The 20,000-nt window shown below is 36.7% G+C and overlaps 1 protein-coding gene across 3 annotated transcripts in view; it reads left to right on the top strand.

The window, feature by feature from the left end:
• The first annotated feature begins 2,212 nt into the window (after nucleotides 1-2,212).
• The window catches only part of l1camb (L1 cell adhesion molecule, paralog b), a 48,590-nt gene continuing 30,802 nt past the window's right edge, over nucleotides 2,213-20,000 (top strand). For all 3 annotated transcript variants that reach the window (XM_058409788.1, XM_058409787.1, XM_058409786.1), the window contains exon 1: nucleotides 2,213-2,353. The gene's annotated coding sequence lies outside the window, so the exon portion shown is untranslated. The remainder of the gene's footprint in view (nucleotides 2,354-20,000) is intronic.

Genomic DNA, 20,000 nt, shown 5'->3' with positions numbered 1-20,000 from the left:
GCTTTAACACATGCAGAAAGGGAAGAGGTTAGAGTGTGGTCAGGGCTCTCTCTCTCTCTCTCTCTCTCTCTCTCTCTCTCTCTCTCCATCTCAGAAGACGGTTGGTATCGATTGCCCTGCCCTGCTCCTCTTACATTAAGTGAATTACTCTGTGAAACGAGAAAGGAGTGAGGGAGGAGAAAGAGAAGGAGAGACAGAGCCAGGCCCTCACATAACGTCAGGCTGATGGAGAATGTAAATCGAATTCAGGGACACACGATGAGGATGAGGATGAGGATGATGATGAGTCACAACAGGGAGAACATCCATCATAGTGTTCAACATGTGTGCTTGTGTTCAGTATGAACCAATCGCATTCAAACTCATCTCAACATCTCACATTCTAATGTAACAGAAGTTCTCATTCACCTCAATGAAGAGATTCTGATGAAGCTCACAATAAAGGCTTATCAGTGAAGCGTGGTGGTGGTGGCATCATGTCATGCTTCTTTTCAGCTGGAACTGAGGCTGTAGTCAAAATAGATGGAATCACAGATAGCTCTGGATAGCAGTCTATTTTGGCACAAAACCTGCAGTCGGGAAACATTCTGTTTAAAAATCTATCTATCTATCTATCTATCTATCTATCTATCTATCTATCTATCTATCTATCTATCTATCTATCTATCTATCTATCTATCTATCTGTCTATCTGTCTGTCTGTCTGTCTATCTGTCTGTCTGTCTGTCTGTCTGTCTATCTGTCTGTCTGTCTGTCTGTCTGTCTGTCTTTCTGTCTGTCTCCTCAATGTCTTACTTTTTCTTTTTCTTTCTTTCTTTCTTTCTTTCTTTCTTTCTTTCTTTCTTTCTTTCTTTCTTTCTTTCTTTTTCTTTCTTTCTTTCTTTCTTTCTTTCTTCCTCCCTTTCTTCCTTTCTTTCTTTCTCTAATCATTAGAAGTGCAGCGTCATCAGAGGAATATGGAATCAGCCACTCCTCCATAATACATTTCCACTTCAGTGGTTAACACTAAGCTCTGACACTGCACTCGTTGACTTTATCTCACAGCCACAACAAAGTCACCATCACCCCCCATGATGTACACACACACACACACACACACACACGCACACACACTGGCACAATCCCTCCATCTGTCCATCTGTCTTTATTGGACACTGTGTTAAAAATGTAGGAGGGGGTGGGGCAATGTCTACTAAATGTCAACTGTGCCGTGGCGACATATAAGACTGATGATCTACTGTTATATTATATTATATAAATATATATATATATATCACCTTCTTCCTTTCTATACTGATGGGTGTGGTCTATTCCAGTATGACTCCACCCACAACCACATCCTCTGTTAAGCCTGTCTCCTAATTCTCACCAATAAACACAAAGCTCCGCCCCCTAGGTTCTAGTGTTCGACTAGGCTCACGATGCGTTTGACAAATCAACTATGGCACCTTCAAAATAGAAATAATTTATTCACCTTAAAACTCTGGCCCACGTTCACACACATACAGTGATGCACTGAAAAAGTCCAGGGCAAAAGTCATTCAGTTTTGATTTCATGTTTGTGGCAACATTTTTTCTCCATTTTTATAAATAAAAAAGAAATAATAAAATAAATATAAATGATGCATGTAAAAAAAAAACATAAATAAACAAAAATAAATGATAAAAAATATTTTTTAGTTCATTGTTTGCAAGTATGTGCACATAAATAAATAAATAAAGAAAGAAAGAAAGAAAGAAAGAAAGAAAGAAAGAAAATTTGCTAATGTATACTAAGTATACTAATTAAAAAACATATATAAATTAATTTTTATTTATTACACCGAAATCTGTCTTTACAAAAAGAAGAATAAAATGAAAGCAAACAGCTGGAGCAGCACAGAGATGGAGAAAAGGGAGGGGCTCAGTAATACAAAGACAGAGAGAGAGAGAGAGAGAGAGAGACAGAGAGAGAGAGAAAGAGAGAGAGAGAGAGAGCCCTGGAAAGGAAGAAGTGATGATGTCATCTTTATACGGGAAGCCAGTGAGAAATATGGACGAGTAGAAGGAAAGAAAACGAAGGGAGGGGGGAAGGGAGGACAGAGATAGAGGAGGGGAGTGAGGGGAGAGAGAGAGAGAGAGAGAGAGAGAGGGAGGGAGAGAGAAAGAGGGAGGGAGAGAGTGTATTTTTTTCATCACTGCAGCATCACGGCAGAAGGTGTGAACCACCCATTGGGCCAGAGAAGTACAGAGAACCAGAGGACGACACAGAGAGAGAGAGAGAGAGAGAGAGAGAAAGACAGAGAGAAAGGTGTGTCACTGTACTGTCAGAGGCAGAGGACAAAACGGCTCAACCTCATTATTACCTGTAAAGGTAAGATATGATACGTGCATGAGAGAGATCAGAACAATGGATGTGTTTTATGATCGTGTGTGTGTGTGTGTGTGTGTGTGTGTGTGTGTGTGTGTGTGTGTGTAGGAAAGAAAATGTGTCGGATGCATCATGGTGTGTATGTGAGAGTGTGAGAGAGAGACGCTGGTGTGTTATAGGAAGGCGTGGTGCGGTGCTCCATACAGACCCTTTATATATACACTACGTATGTGCTTCATACAATCCATCACCTTTATGCTCTACAACATTCCATCTCAATTTACAGTATTATTACAATATCTGATTTTTTTAAAACAATATATTTAAAAATGAACTTTATTATTCTTCCTAAAATTGTTGCCTACCTCCTATCTGCTCTCCTCCTAAATAGGACGCAGCCCGATATTCTCGATAGTTCGGCGCGTCTTCTGTAATAATAATGTAATAATACTATAATTATTATGACATTATCTGTTTACAGGTATTCATTTGTTAATGTCTTAAGAATACATTTACAGTTATGAATAGAAATAAACATAAATACTGTATATAATTAAATCAAAATACATATATAAAAATAATATACAACCTTGCATCTAAGGAAAGCATGATATAACTACGACATTATTATTATTATTATTATTATTATTATTATTATTATTATTATTATACTTTGCCATATATATATATATATATATATATATATATATATATATATATATATATATATATATATATATATATATATATATATATATATATATGTATATTATGTTTGTTGTGAATATTTAGTATGTCTATATTTTTATATATTTTATAATATTTATATTATACATATTTTTTTGTATTTATTTTTTTGGGGAGTTTATATTTCCCTAAGCAGCAACAATAAGACTAAATAAATTATTTTTGAAATTCTTTATGTTGTTGAAATGGTTGAATTCTTAGAAACGACATTTAAAATAATAATCACCTGTTTGTTTGAATGTTTTTAAGAAGAAGAAAAAAAACAAATGCAATAAATCTATAAAAATATCAGTCCAAAAATCAGTGCAACTTTATGGTTCGATGATCCTGGATTGAATTTACAGCATGAATATGGTGTTATATCGTGCTTATAAATTATATATAAGCATGATATAACACTATAGATAGATAGATGATCAGTGCTTGTTGTAATTATTGATGTATATAATGTTTATAATGAAGTGTAGTATAGTATTGTTGTATTATTTATATTAGCTTGTTTACTTTATACAGCTATTTACTTATCATCATAAGTATTGCTGATGTCACTGGTGCTTTGAAGATGGGTCTGCTGTGTGTGTGTGTGTGTGTGATGTGATGTGATGCTCTCAGGTTAAAGGTCATTAAAGCCTTTGATTCCTCAAATATTCCAGAAGCTCCAAACCACTTAGTGTTTATTTCCCGTCTTTGGATAAACCTATTAAGGGTTTTTAAACTTAAAAGATGCTCACACACACAGATACACACAAACACATACAGGATACACACATAAACACACAGATACACACATACACACACCCAGGATACACAGCGTACAACTATGAGTCTGTGTCATGTCACATTGTCAGATATAAATGTCACAACAGAGGGAGAGAGTGAGTGAATTCCCCTCATAGTTCAGAAGAAAGAGCTCATTCTGTTCGGAGAATAAAGAGAGAAAGAGGAAAAAATGAGAAGCTGTGTGAGAAAAAGCGAGACACTATGATGATGTTCAGTACTACTATTAGGAAAAAGAATATATTGGAGCATTTAGAATAACTACAATGCATGTAAATTGGAATATTATTATATTTAGTTTTAAATAGTAGTTAATATTATAAATCTAGGCTAGACCTCAAACATTTGGAACAAATATTTCATAATTTTTAATGTGAAAATATATTTCACGTAATTTAACATTACATACACATATTAAAGTTTTATACCTGTACTTTTCTATTTTTTTCTTTTTTTATATAATATACCCACTGAGCATGATAAATGGATTTATTAAAATATTAAACAAAGATATTATTATCTTTAAACATATTTATATTTTTGTTCAATTCTCATAGAGACATTTGATCTATTCAAGCAAAAAAATAAATAAAAAAACAGTGTTCAGTCCAATGTTTATTAATGTTATAATTGTTTTATTATATGATTTACAGCATTATTATAAAATAAAATCTATATTTTAATGACAGGTAACATTATATATCTACAAACCTGAGCTACCAACACCTATAGCTTATTATTATTTTGCATTAAATTTTTAATTTGTTATTTCAAATTATTAAAGGTCAAAAATTACAGCATAAACACACCAGGCCTGTCCACCACCATCCATCCTTATAGAAGTGCCAATAATAAAATAATTCTTTCAAAAAACCTGATGTTTTAAATGGAAATACACCCTTAATTCTGTATAATACAAATAGGATTTATTTACATATGTGATATAAAAAGAGGGCCTAGATCACCTTTAAAGGAAACTAATCTTCCGGACTACTACGAGCCCATTTTCCCGATCGTTCATAATTCTGATCCGACTTTTCCTTAAAAGTTCTAACCTAATGCAAGCTGAGAGCTTTCCATCTCTGAGTGAAAGAGGTATGAGGAGGAATAAAAGCATTCTGAATATTCTAATGCTAAAGCTTTAAGCCTCTAAATGCTTTATCGAGTACACTGACGATAAATAATGAATGACTCGTGGTTTCTGATAGCAGTGCAGTGATTTAGAATTGAGACCTCACCCTGTTACTGTACAGGCTTTTATTTTTTTCATTTTTTACAATATGTCCCTATTTATTTACCATATATAAAATATTTATACACAGCGTATATTGATGTTTTCATGCAAATGGGATGATTAAAAATATGCATAAAATAAAACAGGACATTATTATGATTCGACACTATGATTTTGTTGTGATTGTTGATTTTAAAATAAATGTTAAAGACATTCATTTGAGAAAAAAACAGCACAGGACGCCAAGAACGCTGCTAACTAGTGAGCGCTCCAGGAGGTTTGTGGATGTCTACGGCATGTTCATTACTGCTAATTTAGCTTAATGAGAGGGAATTAGTGGCATTACTATTGAAAACACAGACACACCACCAAAAGTAATCCTATTATACACACCAGATCCTGCTTTTGTATACTGAATTAGACCACAGCACTGGATTCTGGATTCTGGATTGTGAATAGTCATAAGGTGTTGATGAATTTTCCATAACAGCAGCTCTGACAGTAGTTTCGTCTGCAAGACAGATCACAGGTTCTAATGAAGGTGTTTGCATCTGATACGTTACCGTTTCTACAGTAACAGCTCCCTCACAAGTAGATGCTCTAATAATAAACAGAGTCAGATTTAGCAAAGACTTTTATTTGTGGAAGGAGTCTCCAGTGTCAGTGCTTCAGTCAGAGATTGAGTGTTTTATTTATTTTTTGTCTAAAAGGCTAATGAGAGAACTACAGTTTTAAGCTTCTACTACATTCATTGTAACCACAAATGGATAAAATGTACAAAATGTTCCTTAATTTAAAAACAAATGAATCATTGGTGAAGTCTTGAGTGATATATGAGGAACAAAACATTGCTGTTACGGGAAAACAGCTTCAGGGGGGTTAACCAAGGTCGATGCACTCCGTCTCATTAGATAAAGTAGATTAGAAAAATAAAACAAAACAGAACACTAATTATTTATTCTCATATCTAAAGTTAGAGAACATGATGTGTGCTCATGCTGTGATGTCATTAAGTTATTAAATGAGAATTAGCTGTGTAATGTCTGTGTTCGTTCACAAGCCGTTAAATGAAGACCGACATCAGAGTCACATTTAGAACGTTAAACAAGCTCTCCTGGAACAGTCTGATAAATTTACACATTAAAATGGAGTATGTACGGAGTATGGGCTCCTTTGCATGCTAGGAAATATGCTATATGCTATATATATATATATATATGCTATATGCTATATGCCGAAATGAGGCATATGTCAAGATGAGGTACATATTAAGACATTAGGATAATACACAGAGGTGATGCTGAAATGAGGTATGGTAAAAAGGACATATTTGTTTAATTATATGTGGATGTAGTCTTGAAAACATGAAATGCTGAAAGAAGGTATATGTTAAACTGATGTATATGTTAGTACAAGACGAGATGGTATACACTGGAGTTTATTACAAGTTGACATGAGGCTGAGATGAAATGCTATACAGTATGATGGGATGAGATCTATATTAAAAATGAGGCATGGGTAATGAGGTATGTGGCGAAGTGAAATATGGGCTATTTTGAGATTTTTTGTTGAAATGAGGTACACAGTTTGTTGAGTTGAGGTTTATGTTGTGAGGAGGTATATATAGTAAAACAAAGGTATACTGTATGTTGAGATGAGGTTTATGTTGTTATGAGCTATATGGTGAAATGAGGTATATAGTACATTGAGATGACGTATATGTTGTGATGAGGTGTATGGTGAAATGAGGTATACAGTATGTTGAGATGAAGTGTATGTTGTTATGAGGTATATAGTGAAATGAGGTACACAGTATGTTGTGATGAAGTGTATGTTGTTATGAGGTATATAGTGAAATGAGGTATACAGTATGTTGAGATGAGGTATATGGTGAAATGAGGTATACAGGTTGTGCTGAGATATATGCTGTAACAAGGTATATAGTAAAATAAGGTATAGAGTATGTTATGATGAGCTATATGGTGAAATGAGGTAAACGGTATTTTGAGATGAGGTATATGTTGTGATTTGGTGTATGGTGAAATGAGGTATACAGTCTGTTGTAATGAGGTATATAGTGAAATAAGGTATACAGTCTGTTGAGATAGTGAGATGAGGTATGTGGAGAAATGAGGTATACAGGTTGTGCTGAGGTATATGCTGTAACGAGGTATATAGTGATATACAGTCTGTTCAGATGAGGTATATGTTGGGGATTATGCTCAGATAAGATATGTGCATATGTTGACATTTTCTTAGTTTAAAAGTAATTACTATTTTTTTACTCTTTGCATGACGCTTCATAAGCAGATGCCATAAAAACATGTGTGATATTATACACTGTATTCCTCCTTTAATTTGACCCAGGTAGTTCATCACTTTGTGTATTGTTCTCTTTATTGATATCAGCCAATCAGAGCACACCATACCAGAGTCAGTGAACAATAATATGCATGATTGGATCATAATATCATTATATTAGTATTTGATGTATGGTGTAATAAAAAAGAAATCTAATAAAAAAAAAAAACAGTTAATGGGTGTGCACACTAACTGGTAGCCCCTTTATTTTACAGTACAGTAGTAGCACTATGTGTGTGTGTGTGTGTGTGTGAGAGAGAGAGAGAGAGAGAGAATAATGTCCTGTAGGGTCTGAGAGTCTATGTCTATGAAAAAGGCCCACACTGAGTGGTATTTAATAGAAGCAGAGCTGAAAGGGGTTTTATTCTATGTTTACATTCCTCCCTGTTCCAGGAAATGTTCACACTCAAGCTTTTGAGACATCCGACATAAACACTGAGCTATCCAAATGGGAGAATGACCCATGAAACCACAGATTTTACCACAGTACTGAGTTTTTGAGAAGCGATCATCCGTCTCACTCTGATGCCCTTTTCATTTAAATTAAACTCCTACATCTGTCTGCTGATCCATAGTGAGCAAGAAAGTCAGAACAAAACGGTGATTCAGTGAATTCAATGAATCATTCTGAAATCTTCTTTTTATTCTTATACATCATTATACATCTCTATAACGCTAACACAAAATTGTGTATGTGCGAGTGATTTGTTAAATTTCTGTATGTATGCAAACCTGTTTTAAAATAATCTTTGAAAAAGATATATACAGAAATCAGATATTTGCTCCAGTGAGGTGTACGAGTTGGACAGTAAAATGAAGGTATATCCTGAAATGAGGTATCTGTTGAAATTCGGATGTTAAACCAAAGTATATCGTGAAATGAGGTATCCATTGGAAATGAGTTGCATGTTGAAATTTGATTATTGCTGAAATAATGTATATCTTAAGAGGAGGTAAGAGTTGAAATGAGGTACATCATGAGGTGAGGTATACACTGAAAATAGATGTGTGTGGAAATGAGCTATTTGTTGAAATTAGGCGTAGATCAAAATAAGATCTCCTTGAGACGAGGTATATGTTGAGATGAGGTACATCTTGAGATTAGATGGATCTTGAAATGAGGTACATCTTGAGATAAGGTATATGTTGAGATTAGATGGATGTTGAAATGAGGTACGTCTTGAGATAAGGTATATGTTAAAATTAGGTATATGTTGAGATTAGATGTATGTTGAAATGAGGTATATCTTGAGATTAGATAGATCTTGAAATGAGGTACATCTTGAGATGAGGTATATGTTGGTATTAGATGTATGTTGAAATGAGGTATATCTTGAGATGAGGTATATGTTGAAATGAGGTATATCTTGAGATGAGGTATATGTTGAAATGAGGTATATCTTGAGATGAGGTATATGTTGGTATTAGAAGTAATGTTGAAATGAGGTATATCTTGAGATTAGATAGATCTTGAAATGAGGTACATCTTGAGATGAGGTATATGTTGGTATTAGATATATGTTGAAATGAGGTATATCTTGAGATTAGATGTAGGTTGAAATGAGGTACATTTTGAGATGAGGTATATGTTGAAATGAGATATATCTTGAGATGAGGTAAATGTTGAAGTAACAGAAAATAGAAATGGTTTAAACCAGAAATTTATTTGCATACAAAAATATAAGAGATCAAAAAAGACAGATGGCAGTAAAAATATGGACTATGTTTGGAATAACCTGCAGATATATGTGCAGTTTCTGTATGTTATATATGCTGTGTATGTATTTATCTCCAGATTATATCGTATTAAATTGATTACTTTAGTTCAGTTTGTAAAGGTCCGGCTCATGTCACCCTTATTTGAAATAACTATGAAGTTAATAAAGCTCTAACTCCACCCCTTACGCTAAGTCTACCCCGCATCCTAACCATACCACTGCAGAAAGTGAGAGACAGACGATAAAAAAAAAAAAACGAGTGCTAGTCGAGACAGAGGTGTGGACGGAGTGGGGGATGGGACAATGGGGGTGGGTTTGGGAAAAAGAAAAACTGCTGTGTGCTGCAGGAGTCAGACGGTTGCTATGGCGACTGGAATAGAGGGAGCGGCATCTTCCACATGCACACACTCACACTCTCACGTACACACACACTCACACACTCTCACATACACACACACACACACTCACACACTCACACACACACGGCATAATATTTATATTCTGTCATTTCCATAGACTCGATTAAATCCTGATAACATCTGCACACATCACACACTATCAATTAAAGCATACACACTTCAGTGAGTTCTTTGTATATCAGTTAATTAAATCATGTTTCCTTTTTTCATCTTTCCATTTCTTGACCAAATCTATCAACACACACACACACACACACACACACACACAGTCATGTCTTTTTCTCATGTCAATTTAGTCTCTAACTGAGACTAAATTGATCACAATTCTCAATTTTCCTTTTATGCTTTTATCCTTTTTTTTAAAGTAAGGTTAGTTTCAATATTTATAGGGATTATAATTATTTATTTATATCCATCCTATTCACTGCATTAGTCTGCAGGGCTGAGAAAAAGAATTTCCTGATTTCTGTCTTTTTTATTTATTTATTCATTTATTTATTTATTTTATTTTTTTATTTTTTCATTTCTAAATCATTTTTTCATTAATAAAGTTTATACAACACCAGCTGGCAATGGTTGAAAAAAAAAAGAAGTAATTGCCCCCTTAGTTACACAATCAGCTAATTAACCAAGATAAATTGATAGTTGCACTCAATTAGACTAGACACACCCAGCCTTGATAACTGCCATCCCTGTTGAATCTAAACATCACTTAAATGAAGAAGGGCGGTGGTAGCTCTGGCTCGTTAAACAAAAGATCGGGGTTCGAGCCCCAGCACCACCAAGGTGCCACCACTGGGTCCTTGAGCAAGGCCACCAACCCATCCTGTTCCAGGGGCGCTGCATCAGGACTGACCCTGCGATCTGACCCCAACCCCCAAGGATGGGATATGTGAAGAAAGAGTTTCATTCTGCAGTAATGTATATGTGACAAATAATAAGATAACAAGAAAGAGATGAGAAATGTATCAGTCTAGAAAGGATTACAAACCCTGTCTAAGGCTCAGTGAATCATGGTGAGCTATTATCCTAGTGGTGAATCTTCTCAATAGTGTCCAGCCTGCATAATTTCTTCCAAGAGCACACTGACGACTCATTTGGGAAAGTCACAGAAGAACCCAGACAAACATCTAGCGGGTCATGCTCACCTCAGATACGGTCACTGTTTATGATTCCACTATTAGAAAGAAACTGGACTTCCATAGAGGTTGGCAAAAACCAGGGCTAATCAAGAGGAACATAAAGCCTCACCTTACATCTTGTTACATCTGCTATAAAGCTAATATATTATACTAAGAACGTACATCCAGCCAGACAGACAAACATGGTGGTGTACCAAAAGAATTAGCAGTGCAGTAATTATGCAGTAATAATACATTTATACATTTAAAAGCATTTTATAACAATGTAATGTGTGAAAATTCAAGCACCTAAAGCACCTTGTGTGACCTCCTGCATTCCCAATTGAGATTTCTTCTCATCTTCTTTTCTCTTCTCTTCTCTTCTCTTCTCTTCTCTTCTCTTCTCTTCTCTTCTCTTCTCTTCTCTTCTCTTCTCTTCTCTTCTCTTCTCTTCTCTCTCTCTCTCTCTCTCTCTGTTTGATCTTTAATGTTTTCATGAGAGAACCTTTGGCAGTCACGCTTAATCTTAATGTATGTTAATGAGCGTATTCTAATGTGGAACTCTATAATAGTGTAGTTTGTCTGCACGTTTGTGTTAGTTCTGCTTGAGTGATGTAGCAAGCTGGGAGTCTCAGACAGATGGAGCTCAATCAAGTGGGCTCATTAGAATGTTAGGCCACGCCCATCAAGATCATTCTCATATCATCAAGTTGTACAGTTAGTGTATGAGTGTGTATGAGAGTGTGTGTGTGTGTAAAATTGTGTATGAGTGTGTAAAAGTGTTTGTGTGTGTATGAGTATGTACGTGTGTGCATTAGAGTGTAAGAGTGTGTACATATGTGTATGAGTATGTAAAAGTGTGTACAGTTATGTACCAGTACCAAAGAGTGTGTAAGAGTGTGTAGACGTGTGTATGAATGTGTCCAAATATGTACCAGTATGTACGAGTGTGTACAAGGATGCACTAGCATGTATAAGTGTGTATGAGTGTGTATGTGTGTGCATACGTGTGTATGAGTGTGTAAAAGTGTGTATTAGTGTACACACATAACTATGTGTGTGTACAAGTGTGTATGTGTGTGCATGCATGTGTTTGCGTGTGAACAAGTGTGTATGTGTGTGTGTATTCAAGTGTAAGAGTGTGCATGTATGTGTATGTGTGTATACAAGTGTGTTTGAGTGTGTATGCATTTGTATGTGTGTGTATAGATGTGTGTTTATGAGTGTGTATGTGTGTTTGCGTGTGTATGAGTGTGTAGGCATAACTATGCGTGTGTACAAGTATGTGTATGTGTAAGAGTGTGTATCTGTATGAGTGTGTATGCATGCCTATGTGTTTGTGTCTAAGTGTGTGTGTGTGTGTGTGTGTGTGTGCATGTGTATGTGTGTGTATGCATGCGTGTGTACGAGTGTGTATGCATGTGTATGTGTCTGTACAAGTGTGTATGTATGTGTATGCATGTGTGTATACGGGTGTGTATGCATGTCTGTGTGTGTGTACAAGTGTGTATGTGTGTATCCATGTGTATGTGTGTGTATTTGTGCATGTGTGTGTATGTCTGTGTGTGTTTGTGTGTGTATTCTGTTGAAGCACTTATAAGTGATAATTCATAGACACACAGCTGACAGCGATGTTTTCATTCTTCACTCGTTCCAGGAAATGTTCGCGCTCAGGCTTTTCTCAGCTCACAAACAGAACAAGCCCCGCAACAACAGATTCGACTCCACACACACAAACACACACACAAACACACACACTATGTTTGTGTAAACCATTGGCTCAGTGTTTTTTTCACAGGAGAGCGAGTACAACACTAAACTGGTGGTCTTGTTCTTCTGTAGAAAAACATCACACACTGAGCATGACTTTATTTATATAACAAGACCATTTTCAGTGGATTTCATCCTTGGCTGCAGTCTTTATTTCTAATTCTTTCAAATCTGGAATAAACACTGTTGCCATTTTATTAGGATCCACTTTCTGTGTAAAGTGAATTCAGTGTTGATTTTATTATGCACTGTTATGGTGATCTTTACCTAGCGATAATTTTGGCTATGCATTGGGGATGGCTACTTTTGTGTCAGAACTGATAGAATGTTTTATTCTGTACGTTTTTCTAGAGTAAAAGATCAGAGACCCATGCAGTGATGCAGTTTAGGCCGATATTATTTATAAACAGGAAGCTGGAAACTGATAGCCATGTCATAAATACCGCCATTTGCGTGTAGGATGTTAACTCAGCATGATAGAGAGAGAGAGAGAGAGTGAGAGAGAGAGAGAGAGCGAGCATATTGTGACAGGTCGAAAGCAAACGAGGCTCGAGATGTTTAGGTTGTCATAGCGAAGGACGTCCTAATGAAGAGACTGATAAAGAGACAGACACAAAGGAGGTGAGGTACCTCATTCCCCTCTCGTTTTTATTCAGAGGGCCCCTTTCAGGGTCACTAGATCACGGCTGGTTATTAAGTTATCACGGAAAAATGTCCAGAGGGAATAGGAGACTCATTAAAAATACAAAACGCAGGCGGTGCGTGTGAAATAACGGCGGCGCAGCATGCCTAGCTGTCAGATCGGATCAGACAGAGGGCCGGAATTACACAACAACGTACCAGCTCCGGCTCCACTCACGGATAATTATGAATAATTAACACTTCACTTCCTGTTCAGATACATTTAGCTTTTTAACAGTACAAAGGGTTAAGGTGAAAGATCGTAGCTTTAATTGTGCTCGATTAAAGAAAACACAACACTCTAGCTATGAATGAATACAGTAAGTCTCATTTAAAAGGCTAACAGGAGACGGAAATTACGGAGGTGATTGCCTTTCTGTTTCATGCGGTGGAATGACTGGCTTCGGAGGAGATGGGTGCAGTTCCAGCTAAAAGACATATCACAGGTTAATATAGATGCGCTTGTTCTGGGAAGATTTCTGTGGAGAGATTTAGCTTGCGTAGCATTTTTGGATGGAGACTCCAGTGTCAGCGCTTTTTAACAGACAGAAGCAGCGGATAGAGGGTTTCGCATTTTCTCTGTAACATAACCAGCATTTTTTTGTCTTGTAAAGTTCAAGAAAGGGAGGAAAAGAGATTTGTGACGATGATTGTTTTAAATAAGCCAGCTAAGTTTAGCTAGTAGCTCAGTTTAATAGGTTGTAATATTAACTGGCTCAGGAGTGGGAGGGGCAAACATGATGATGTCAAATATTAACGATTAGTTAACTGTCTTTTAATATAATGCTGCATTGGACTCAAACACTAACTAGGAAAACATGAAAACACACTTTTGAATCTTTTTGAAAATCTCCTCAAACCCGAGTTTAGCATGTGACGTCAAATCAACATGGCTGCTCAGAGACTATTAAATGAGTTTGCTTTTGCTCAATTCAATCAACCTACAGACGTATTCGCTTGTCAAATCCGTAACGCTGACCATACAGCTCGCTGTTTTTAGGAAGAAAATATACATTACTCTGGACACCTAGCTGGCTAGCTTGTTGGTTACAAAAGACAAACAATATGTTATGGTAGTTAAGGAGTTATGGTGTTTTTCCACTTTGTAGCTTAAACACATGTCGTAATTCCGAGTTCCCACTTTTTGTAAGTGGAACACAGCATGATTCCAAGGTAATTGGTTTATTTGGATCTGAATGAGTGTGTATTACTGCGTATATTCATAAGGTTACAGCAGTGTGTTTCAAATATTTATATATATATTATTTATTTATTTATTTTGAACCATGGTGCACCAAGATACATCATCATCTGGTAGACGTGCAGCGCTCTAATGTAATTTATTTCAAAATATTTCATTACCAGCAAAAGGTCAACATGGTCTCAGAAGCGGTACGATTCAAGATGGATTCAAAACGATCTCTGTAATTTATTTGTATAAAAAAACTAAACTAAAGAAATATTTTATTTATTTGTATTCCAGGTAGGTGCGTGTGTGTGTGTGTGTGTGTGAGTGTGAATTTGCTCGTGAAGTCGACTTTAGGTGCTTGTTTATACGAGTAGCTGTGTCATTTCAGCGAGAAGAATAAAGGGATGTTTATTGCGTACACACACACACACACACACACACAAGTATATATAACACACTGCTTGAGCAGTTGCAGCTTCAGCACAGGAAGCAGCCCATTGTCCTGAGGTTCATCTCCCGTCCGTCTCCTGGGAAAAGGGGAGGAATACATTTCCATGGCAGCAGGATCACTGACCTCCAGCAAGGTCATGGAAGGACGCTTCAAGATGCAATTTGGACAAATATCACATTTCTACATGGACACATTATCGAGAAACGTACACTTACACTCATGCACTCACAGAGCATTGTGTTTGTGTACAGCATTCTAAGTCTCTTCATATGTTCAGATTATTATATATTACATTTAAAAATATATGTTTAGGAATATCTGAAAGTTCAGGAGTTCTGAATCTCAGATGCTGAATTTTACTTGAATGAGAAGAATAAATAAAATAAACCCCAAATGATTATATAGTATAGCGTAATAAAGCTGCTACATAAGATTTATAATCAGCCATGCTTCATAAATAAATAAATAAATAAATAAATAAACACAGCATGCTTGTCCTTCACATCGCCCGACTTTACACTGACGCACAGATGCACCAGGAGAGATTCCTTATGCTTGCCATTTAAAAGATTTCAATCGATTCTTGTTTTTGTTTACGAAGCTTTTGTTGCCAGTGAAATATTGCCTTTATATTTATCTTCCGGCATTGACCGGCATGAATAATTCACAGCCATAATCATCTCTTTAAATAGGTGTTTAAGTGAAGCGCTGATGACCTTCAGATTACAGGAAGGCCTTGGAAATGTCATTTGAAGGCTCAGAATTATTGGCACCCTTGGTAAAGTGAATAGAGATTACAAGAAAGTGTTTCTTATTTATTAGCTTTATTTCACACCAGAATAAAGAGAACTTGTGCACAAGTGAAGTGGATTTATTCTAAGCAAACCAAATAAAATTACATATCGCAGTTATTGCCAGTTCTCTTATAATGCTTTATGAGCCTGGAGGAAACAGAGCAAGTGTAGGAGACCAGCGGAAGACCAGCGGTAGGTCCTGTGCAGGTAAACCTCACTCAGACCCTTTTTTTATGCACCCGCCTCCCATGCCGGAGACCTGGGTTCGAGACCTGCTTGGAACGGGTGCGAGTAGGACCCGGGGGGGTTACATTGGTGCCATGACCCGGATGGCAGTGAGGTTTAGGGGGATGAGTGTAATGGAGGCCAGCGGTAGGTGTTGTGCAGGTAGACCTTTTGCTCCCGATCTCAAGAGGCGCATTAGCAAGTGACTGACTCTGAACCCGGGTCAGTCTTAAGTGCGAGTAGGACCCAGGGGAGTTACACAAAGAATCAGTAGAGTCAGGGTTGAAGTAAATGCTAGGCTTATGCTAGAATCTTGAGTCTGTGGACGTTTTATTTATTTAGATTTAGACACGTTTGGGTTCACTGTCCTGCTAAAAGTTTCAGTCGGGACTTAAGAGTAATGCTGTGTTTGGGTTAACTCAGAAGTAGGAGCTTGGAGCAGCAGACTCCCTCATCCTGAGCAACTTGCATTTTATCTCAGTTTATACAACTGGGCAGTTGACGGTTAAGGGCCTTGCTCAGGGGCCCAGCAGTGAAAGCTTGGTGGACCTGGGATTCAAACTCACAACCTTCTGATCAGTAGTTCTAAGCTACCACAATCCACATCCAAATCATATACATCATCTCAGAGCTTAATGAGGGGAAAAACACAAACACAAACGCCTCCATGACAACATAACAAAAGCTAACTGTGGTGATTGTGGAAGGAAGTAAATCCTTCCATCCTTCTGACTGGGTCATGAGGAACCTGTCTGTCCCAGGAGACTCGGGGCACAAGGCAGGGCACAACCTGGACAGGATGCCAGTCAATCACACACACACCCACACCCCCATTCTCCAATTATTTCAATATAAGGAAGTGATGTTTTATTTAGTTATAGGATTTATATTTCCTGACGTTTTTTAGGAGGGGCATGGTGGATTAGTGGTTAGCATGGTTGCCTCATATCTCGGTGGATGGGGGTTTGATTCCTGCCTTCACCGTGTGTGTGTGTGTGTGTGTGTGTGTGTGTGTGTGTGTGTGTGTGTGTGTGTGTGTGTGTGTGTGTGTGTGTGTGTGTGTGTGTGTGTACTTACCATCATAAGTACTGCTGATGTCACTGGTGCTTTGAAGATGGGTCTGTTATTACCTCTGTGTGTGTGTGTGGAGTCTGAATGTTCCTGTGCTTTAGGGGTTTCCTCTGGGTTCTCTGGTTTCCTCCCCAAGGCCAAAGACATGTTGAAAGCTCAAAATTCTCTGTTGTGTGTGTGATTGTGATTGTGTCCTGCAATTGGTTGGCACCTCATCCTGGATAGACTTAGGTTCCTTGTGAAAATCAGATGAAAATTTAATATAAAATTTTAAAAGAAAGAAAGAAAGACAGACAGACAGTCTTTCTTTCTTTCTTTCTTTCTTTCTTTCTTTCTTTACGATACGATACGATGGAGGAAAAAAACTGTTTTTTTTTCTCATCTGACCACAAACTCCAATTCTTGGCAAGTTCATATTAAATAAATAAACAAACAAACAAATAAACAATTCCACTACTGTCTAGCAAAGTCAGGTGTTCCCCATACTGATGCATGACTAAAGGAACAAAAATAAAAACGGGAACGATTTGTTCTTTAAAATTTCCTGGGTGCCAATAATTATGACACTACCTGGTGCTGTTTTATTCCTGCTTTACTTGAGTGTTTTCATTAGCTTTACGTTAATGTAATGAGGTTAATGAGGCAGAAATGAGACGGAGACGAGGACATTAGATGATTTCAGAAGAGCTTTCCTGCCTCATCAATAAATAAATGCACAGGACTAAAGTGGAAGGTTACGCTAAAAGCAAAGTGAAGAGGAAGCGAGAATAGATGGAGAGAAAAAGAGGGAGAGGAGATGGATGGACACGGAGAGACGAAATGGAGACATAAACAAGAGACATTAAGGACAGAGATGAGCTGATAGAAAGAGTAGGAGTTGGATGGGAGGTATGGAAAAGAAAATTTGTAAAGACTGAGAGAGACTGATAGGCAGAGATAGGAAAAGAGAACAAAAGATGGAAAGACAAGGATAGAAAAAATGAAAAGCAGAAAGAAAGAAAAAAAAGAAAGAAAGAAAGAAAGAAAGAAAGAAAGAAAGAAAGAAAGAAAGAAAGAAATTAAACTAACACTTGCAACAAGAGGAAGAAAGAAAGATGCGAATGAAACACAGACAGAAAGGGGGGGGGGCTGAAGGTCATTCATGATCTTTAATGCAATAAGCTTATAATGTCTTCTTTCCGCTCTGTCGCTCCAGATGGTGGTTCAAGTGAAAGAGTCATCAATATTTCACTTTTACTGGCATCCATTTAATGTGTGTGTCTGTGTGTTTGCGCACATGTGTGTGTGTGTGTGTGTGTGATGTTCAGAAGAATAACACTTGTTTCTTTTCTGTGTCATTTGCCCCGCCGCATTTCCACACTTTTTACACATGTTGAAAGTGTGTGTTGATATTAAAGTATCACACACACACACACACACACACACAGTGCAAATGTGTTTTTGATAAGGCTAACAGTCGTAGCTCCTGGTCTAGCGTGTGTAAGGCTAGTTAGTGTTACAGGGCTCTGTATTTCTTACATTGTGGAGACTTTTATTATATAAAGAGACTTTTAATCTATATTTTTTATATAATTTAAATATAAAATAATTTGATCTAAAATTAAAACAACCTGCATTGCATATGAATTTTTATACTTGACCTGATTTACAACAATATATATATATATATATATATATATATATATATATATATATATATATATATATATATATATATATATATATATATATATATATTTACATTCATATACAACCCAGGGAGAAGTGGGCGGAGTCTGGCGATGTGATTGGTTAATTGAGATGACCAACGTTGACCAATGGGAGTAAGAGACGGTGGGATTTGTGACGCCTTGCTTCTTTTTGTTATCTTTTTTTTTTAATTCCTGGTATTGAGATATTTGTTCTGAGTGATGTTTGTCAGGTAAATCAGGGCAAATAAACAAACAAATAAATAAATAAATAAATTTAAAAAAAATATATCCAAGACTGCAGGGATCTAAACTTCATATGATTAGCATGTCTTGCTAGCTTAATTACAATCAAATCTTTGTTTTGTTTGTTTTTGTTTTTTGTTTGTTTTCTGAAGTAGATAAGTTATAGTGTCGAGGTTTCTAGCATGTTCTCTCACTCTAACACGTTTAAGTTAATGCCAAGGGAGGCCTTGTTGCCATGGCGACCAAGCCAGGGATTTCCCATGTGAGGAATCCTTTCCCTAGCTGATGTTTTCAGGATTCCTGTGTGTGTGTGTGTGTGTTATTATCCTTTAAAAGCACATACTGAAGTGTTTTATTCCTCTTAAACCACAGCGATTTGTGATTTTATTAATGTATGACATCATCACTTTAATTCATTTATAGCTATAGTTTAGAGTATACTGTAGTTACTCCTTCTTTCTATCTGTCTGTCAATCTGTCTATCTACATCTGTCTTTCTACATCTGTCTGTCTATCTGTCTCTCTACATCTGACTTTCTTTCTTTCTTTCTTTCTTTCTTTCTTTCTTTCTTTCTTTCTTTCTTTCCTTTCCTTTGATGCTTTCTTTCAAATAATAACAAAATAATGCAAAGAAAAAATAATACAGTTTAGCGTTTTGTGTGTGTGTGTGTGTGTGTTCTTCTGATGACGTCACAGACTGTTATTGTTTGAGTACACCAATTCAGGTGAAAGTGAGCTGCAGTGTAGTCTGGTCAACACACACACACACACACACACACACAGAGAGAGAGAGAGAGAGAGAGAGAGACACCCAAAATGCTCAGAATACTACTGTTAATAATAGAATACAAATTAGCATTTGTGTGTGTGTGTGTGAGTGACAGCTCATCTTATGCTTGAATTTCTTCCTCTCTTCATTGCCTTGTACCTAATCATGGTTTCCCTCTGCTCTCCTGTTCTGTGTCACTCTTACAGTGAATATAACACACACACAGTAATGGTGTTTGCCTGTGTGTGTGTGTGTGTGTGTGTGTGTGTGTGTGTGTGTGTGTTGGGGGTGTTGGTTTTGAGCGTGTGTGTGTTGGGGGTGTTGGTTTTGAGCGTGTGTGTGTTGGGGGTGTTGGTTCTGAGCTTTTGATAATGTTGCAGACTTTGTTG

Source organism: Hemibagrus wyckioides, linkage group LG15, assembly GCF_019097595.1.
Source record: "Hemibagrus wyckioides isolate EC202008001 linkage group LG15, SWU_Hwy_1.0, whole genome shotgun sequence".
NCBI classification, from domain to species: Eukaryota; Metazoa; Chordata; class Actinopteri; order Siluriformes; family Bagridae; genus Hemibagrus; species Hemibagrus wyckioides.
This window is presented reverse-complemented; position numbering and strand designations above follow the sequence as displayed.